Genomic DNA, 7,000 nt, shown 5'->3' on the forward strand with positions numbered 1-7,000 from the left:
CTGCCTCCCAAGTGCTGGGACTACAGGCATGCGCCACCACGCCCGGCTTTAACTAGTTCTCTTAATGTTTGAAACTTTTTCTCTCTTTAAAAATTTTAAAAATTGGGGGCTAGGGAGATAGCTCAGCAGTTAAGAGCACTGACTGCTCTTGGCAGAGGATCCGGGTTCGATTCCCAGCACCCACATGGTGGCTACAAACCGTCCTTAACTCCAGTTCCAGCAGAATCCGAAGCCCTCTTCTGACCGACACAGCATTGCACGACACAGGTGCACTCACATATATGCAGACAATACATTCATACACATAAAAATTTTTTTAAAGTTTTAAAAATTTTGTGTGCCTGTGTGTGGGTATATGCATATGAGGGCAGATGCCCACAGAGGTCAGGGATGATGAATCCCCTGGAGCTGGAGTTGCAGAGGATTGGGAGTCACCAATATGGGTCCTTTAAAATGACAGTATGTGCTTATATTCACTAAGCCATCTCTTCAGCACCCATGTTTCAAGTTTGTTTTGTTTTGAGACAGGGTCTCATTCTGGTTTGTCGTTGTTGTTGCTTTCTTGAGACAGAGTCCCCATGTAGCCCACCTGGCATGGGATTCCCTATGTACACCAGGCTGACCTCAATCTCACTGAGATCCACCTGCCTCTGCCTCCCTTAAAGGTATGTGCCACAATACCTGGTGCATTTTTTGAATTATAATTTCTTTTCTAAATGTCCTTTTATAGTGTATGAGTGTATTGCCTGCATGTATGTAAGTGTACCCATGTTGTACAATGCCCGTGGAGGACAGAAGTGGGTTTCAGATCCCCTGGAACTGGAGGTATGGACAGTTGTTAGTCATAGTCAGTGCTCTTAACCACTGTGCCATCTCTCCAGCCTCAAGAATTTTTTTTTTTCTTTGAGTGGGTCTCACTCTAGCCTGGGCTGGCTTCAGAAGGGGAGAAAGGAAGGATGAGTGCAGTGTAGTGAGGGGAAAGCAAGCTGAGCACTATAGGTGCTCTGGAGGTGAGGGAGGAGTTTTAATGATGTGCGTGGGTTATCTTCACACAATCCTTTGTTCTGTGGTTCAGAACTCTTTCCCTTTTCTCTGAATTATGCTGAGTCTGTAGTCTTACTCTCTGGACAATCCTGACCTTGAAATGCTTTGTAAATGAACTTCATTAGTCACACCCTCCCATCCCTGTCATTTTGTTATTTTTCCCACATCCATACCACCTGTGAATTTTCTCCTGTTGATTCTAACTTTATTGCGTTTGCTCTCTCCCTCATGCAAAATGCTTGCTATCCAAAATGATGGCTTGTTCTCCAAGCTTACAGCATGTGCTTTAATTTGTTTGTTTAAACAACACATTGTCCTGTGATAGCTTAAGCTGTCATTATCTTTTAAAATGTGTTAATTACTTAATTTACTTGTCCATTCATCAATTCACTCAGAAGTCACAGTCTGAGACACACACAGCTGAGGAGCAAGGGCTGAGGAAGCTAAAGTTTTCTACCATGTGATGAATGCCGAAAACTGATAACAAACAGGCTGCATTTGATTTCATATGGTAAGGGCCATTATATGACCTTATGGAAACAGAAAGAAGGAACATAATTCAACACAGAGGAAGGAGAGGGGAAGCCTTTATAGGGCTAGCAAGGGCTAGAGGGGAAGCCTTTATAGGGCTAGCAAGGGCTAGAGCAGAATCTGAAGGAGTATGCCTGCTTAAGTCAGGGCTGGAAGTTAGAGAAAACATTTCAAAGCTGAAGTTCATTTCAGGTGAGCAAAGATGTAGAGTGTGGAGACAAAGCATTTAGAAAGGAATTTTTAGCAATCCATCATTTTACAGAGGGAGTTGTTGGATATGACGCTGGAGCAGGTGGAACCAGATCATGGGGGATCTGAATTGAGAATCTTGAACTGAAGTTTTCAAATAGCTCAGAGCACTGCAAATTTTAAATCTGTAATGTGATCAGATTTATGTATTGAAAAACATGCCTCATCTGGACAATTTTCATTTTTTTGGGGGGGGGGTCCAGCAAGTCTACAAGCTAGGCAATCAGGAGAATGAGGAAATAAGTTAGGTAAAGGCTAGACTCAAGCTTCTATTCATGAAGACGGAGAGGAAGGAATAATTGTAGAGGACAGACTGGCAGGACATGGTGAAACAAAAGACTGTGGGTGTGAAAGGAAAACAGAAACAAGATGGCTTCCTGCTTCCTAGAGGCCTGGACGTCTGCTTTTCTGAGAAAAGCAGGTGTGTGTGTATGAACAAACAGTTGAATTGTGAAGCTCAAGGGAGAGAGCTGAACTAGAAATGTAAATTTGGGAGTCATGAGTATAGAGAATGTATTGAAAGTCATGAGAATGAGCACTGTTCTCCAAGAGTGTGCATCAATACTGAACAAAAGATGAAGTCTAAGAGATATTCACATCTTAGAGGTAGACCGGGGAAAAGATCAGGAGGGACACAGTTGAACAGTCTAAGAAGGGTATAGGAGAGCACATGCCTGTGGTCCTAACATTTGGAAGGCTCAGGTGGGTAGATAACAAGTTAGAGTTCATCTTGGGCTACAATGAGACAGACAAAAGGGCAGGGAAGCATATAGAGAACTTGAAATGTTTGGTAAACTGAATTGAAGGAGATAGGAATCAGCACCAGCAAAATACAGCAGAGCTTTCCTAGAAAATTGTCATTGGATTTGGCGAATGTCACATAAAGTGATGTTACAGGAGGAGGACCTGGAGAACACGTGGAGCAGGGGATTAAGGCATGAATGGGAAATCAAGATGTGAATTCAGGGCCTGGAGACATGGCTCAGCAGTTAAGAGAACATAGCCCTCTTGCAGAGGACTGGAGTTAGCTTCCCAGCACCTACATCAGGCAGCACACAACTGCCTGTAACTCCAGCTCCAGAGGATCCGATGCCCTCTTCTGGCCTCTATGGGTACTTGCACTTGGCTCACATTTATAGACACACACACACACACACACACAATTAAAAAATAAAATAAGGGCTGGAGAGCTGGCTCAATGGTTAAGAGCCTGTATTGCTCTTCCAGAGGACCTGAATTCAGTTCCCAGCACCACGTCAGGCAACTCACAACAGCCTGTAACTCCAGCACTACACTCACATGTACAAACCCACATATACATACCTAATTAAATAAAAATAAAATATTAAAAAATATAAAATAAAAACTTTAAAAAAGTAAAATCAGTGGTTTTAACATATAGATTGCTTTTCAGGAACTGGAAATAAGGAGTTGGTAAAGACAGCTGAAGCGGCTCTGAGCGCCTTGAGAGAAAGGCTTGGCAATGTAACATTTATATTCAGTAAAGACTAGATAAGTGGATCTAATATATAGCACCAGGCTTTTAGGTTTTTGCTTAGTCATTCTTCCTTAACTATTTTTTTTCCTTTAAGTGATTTCCTTCCAGTCTGTTTAATGCTGGAAATTGTTAGGTACAGAGAAGCTTCCCATAGACAGCTCCATGTCCCATTTTGAGAAACCAGCTCAAGCTACTTCCTGCTTTGGTCATTAAAAAAAATAATAGCTGTTATTTGCACAGTAATCAGACTTCCATGAAGAAATGCTGTGTACATTAAATCTAAGTCATGATGTTGTTATAATCACTAATATTTGAATAACAAGGTTGTGATCTTGTTCATCTCCAAAAAAATCTAATGTTGCTGAGCATAGTTGTAGCAGGTGGGGAGGCTGTGCTTTCAGAAAGCAAAGGTTGAAATTCATACCCTGTGTGCTCTTGAAATTGTTATGAATGACTAATCAGTATTTCATGGGCCCTAACACAGTTGAAATGGTTGTCCAGGAAGGTATATGTGAAGAAGTTAATTCACTCAAAAGCCGATTTAAAGGACTCTCAGGGAAACCTCAGTGATATTCAATGCCACATGGGGGAGAACTGAAAAATTTCAAGTTCGCCCAGGTTACAGGCTCTTGCATCAGGGTAAAATCTTAAGCTGATTCATGTTTCCTTCTGAAATCTAAGGCTTTAGTCAGTTAGTGATCCTCTTTTCTTACTTTTATCTCATTTTTGATGGCCTAATCTTCAATTATGGGTAGTACTGTGGCCATCAGAAAGAGACTCATTCATTCCAAAACATACAGAGAAGAGCTCTTTATCTCCAGGAGGCCCAGGTTTGAGATATAATCCTTGCTCAAGGGGTTTAAAGAGCTTACAACTGAGTGGTAGAAATATGAAGTAGAAAATATTTATCAAAGATTTCACACTCTGAAATGAGCATGGAGTGCAGGCATCTCTTCAAGATGCCAGTTTCAGTTCATTTGCATGAATGCACAGAAGTAGCATATATATGGACATTATCACAGTGGTAATTCTCTTTTTGGTTTTTTGAGGACTCTCTATTTTCCAAATTCAATGTACTTAATTCCCCCCCCCTTTTTTTTAAGACAAGGTTTTGCTATGTAGTTCAGGCTGGCTTTGAACTCCACATTTGTGGAGATCCTCTGCCTCTGCCTTCTGAGTGCTGGGATTACAGTTGTGGGTCACCAAGCCTAGCCATTCATCTTTTTGATAATATTCCAAGAGGTATGAGGAGGTACTTTATTGTGGTTTTAACTTATATTTTCCTGATGATTAGTGATGTTGAGCACCTTTTCATATACCTATTTGCTTCTGTACATGTTCTTTGGAAAACTGTCTATTCAGCTCCTTTTTCCATATTTTACTCAGGTTGTTATTGTTATTTGCTATTGAGTTATTTGAGTTCTTTATACTCCCATGTTTATTTTAGCATTATTCATAATATCTAGGAGCAATCTAAGTGTCCCTCAGTAGATGAACAGATAAAGAAAATATAGCACACATGTCAGTACACACATACCCACACACAGAAGGGAATTCGATGATTCATGATAACACAGATGTAACTAGAGAATGTTATGCTAAGTGAAATAACCAAGTACACACAGAAAGAAAGACTGTATGATCTCACTTGTGGGATGTTTTAAAAAGCTCATGGCATCATTAGAAAGGTGGTTACCAGAGGCTAGTGGAAGTGGAAGAAGGTAAGAAAGGAGAGATGTTGGCCAAAGGGTATAAAGTTATAGTTAGATTGGAGGAATAAGCTTTAGCGATCTATGGCATTGTGTGGACAATGCAGTTAATAATATATTGTGGCCAGGTGTGATGGCATACCCTTTAATCTCAGCACTCAGGAGGCAGAGCCAGGCAGATCTCTGTGATTTCAAGGCCAGCCTGGTCTACATAGAAAATTTCAGGCCAGGTGGGGCTACAGGGAGACCCTGTCTCAAAAAGACTATATATATATATATATATTCTTAAAAATAAGTTGGTGTGGGGCTGGAGAGATGGCTCAGCAGTTAAGAACACTGGCTGCTCATTCAGAGGACCCAAGTTGGGCTCCCAGCACCCACATAGCAATGCTAACAATTGCTCTAGTTCCAGGACATTGGATGCCCTCTTCTGATCTCCGTGGACACAGAATGACACAGGTGCACTTACACACATGCAGGCAATCTACTCATTCATTGGTGAGATGATGAAAATATTAGTTTGATCTGATCTTCCTATAATGTATATAAGGATCAAAACATCACATTGTACTGCATGAATACTATTTATCGATGAATTAAAACTAAGAATAAAAAGATAATATGACAAGTTCCATGGGTATCCTTCACACACAGGAACTAGGCCTTATGCATCCTCATACTTTCAAAGTCAAGCTCAATTTTGCACAAAGTTTATTCAATTGAAACGTACCTGCAGTCTGAAACTGTGTGAAAAGGAAATTAGGAAGACCAGTTAGAAAAGGTGACCTGGGTGTGATCCTAGAAAAGATAAGAAGGATCTAGAATATAGGTATAGAGAAATCCATTCCAGGTAGTCAAGGAGGCCATATTATATTTGTATGCATATGAGGCATATTATAGATAACAGGCTCTCAAGGCCCTCAGATGTACTGGTGACTTTTTACTAAAAGTCAGTCCACTTGGCAGTGATGAGCAGACTATAGGCTTCCCAATAAGATACATCAGAATTTAAATTTTATCTCTATTGTTTTATAAATGTAAATAATACTTTTATTTTTTTGGTCTTTTTGAGACAGGGTCTCACTGTAGCCCCAGCTGACCTGGAACTTGCTATGTAGAACAGGCTGGCCTCTAAATCAGAGATCCGCCTGTCTCTGCCTCCCAAGTGCTGGGATTAATGGCGTGCGCCATGACGCCCGGCTGTAAATAATACTTTAAAAAATATTTTATTATTTTTATTTTAATGTGTATGAGTGTATTGCCTGCAGTATGTGAGTGTACCCGTGTCGTACAATGCCACGGAGGTCAGAAGAGGGCTTCGGATTCCCCTGGAACTGGAGTTAAGGACGGTTCGTAGCCGCCATGTGGGTGCTGGGAATCGAAGCCCTGTCCTCTGCAAGAGCAGTCAGTGCTCTTAACCGCTGAGCCATCTCTCCAGCCCCAATAATGTAAATAATACTTTGTATGCCTATTTTCCCAGTTAGAAAGTAGAGATAATACTTCTTTAAATGATAGCTTTTCAGGGTTTAAGAGATGGCTCAGCGGTTAAGAGCACTGGTTGCTCTTGTAGAGGACCCGGAACCCACAAGGCGTAGCGCTGTGAAGCGTCCTTACCTCCAGTTCTAGGGGAATCCGTTGCTCTCTTTTGACCTCTGTGGCATTGCACGACACGGGACACGGGTGCACTCACATACATGCAGGCAATACACTCATACACATAAAAAAATATTTTAAAAATGATAGCTTTTCGAAACGTAGCAAAGAAAAAGAGGTAATATGAATTACTTCTATTTTTTTTTTGTGTGGTGCTGATTATAGAACACAGGGCCTGACCTCACAGTATGTGCTGTACCATTGAGCTGTATCCCAGCTCTAAATATTTCAAGTTTTAATGTACAAGCTAATGAAAAGCTTCCAGCAGTTTCACCATATTTTCTCCTCTTCTTCTTCTTCTTCTTGCCCCCCTCCC

The sequence above is a fragment of the Nannospalax galili genome, unplaced genomic scaffold, assembly GCF_000622305.1.
Source record: "Nannospalax galili isolate Female #2095 unplaced genomic scaffold, S.galili_v1.0 scaffold336, whole genome shotgun sequence".
Lineage (NCBI taxonomy): Eukaryota > Metazoa > Chordata > Mammalia > Rodentia > Spalacidae > Nannospalax > Nannospalax galili.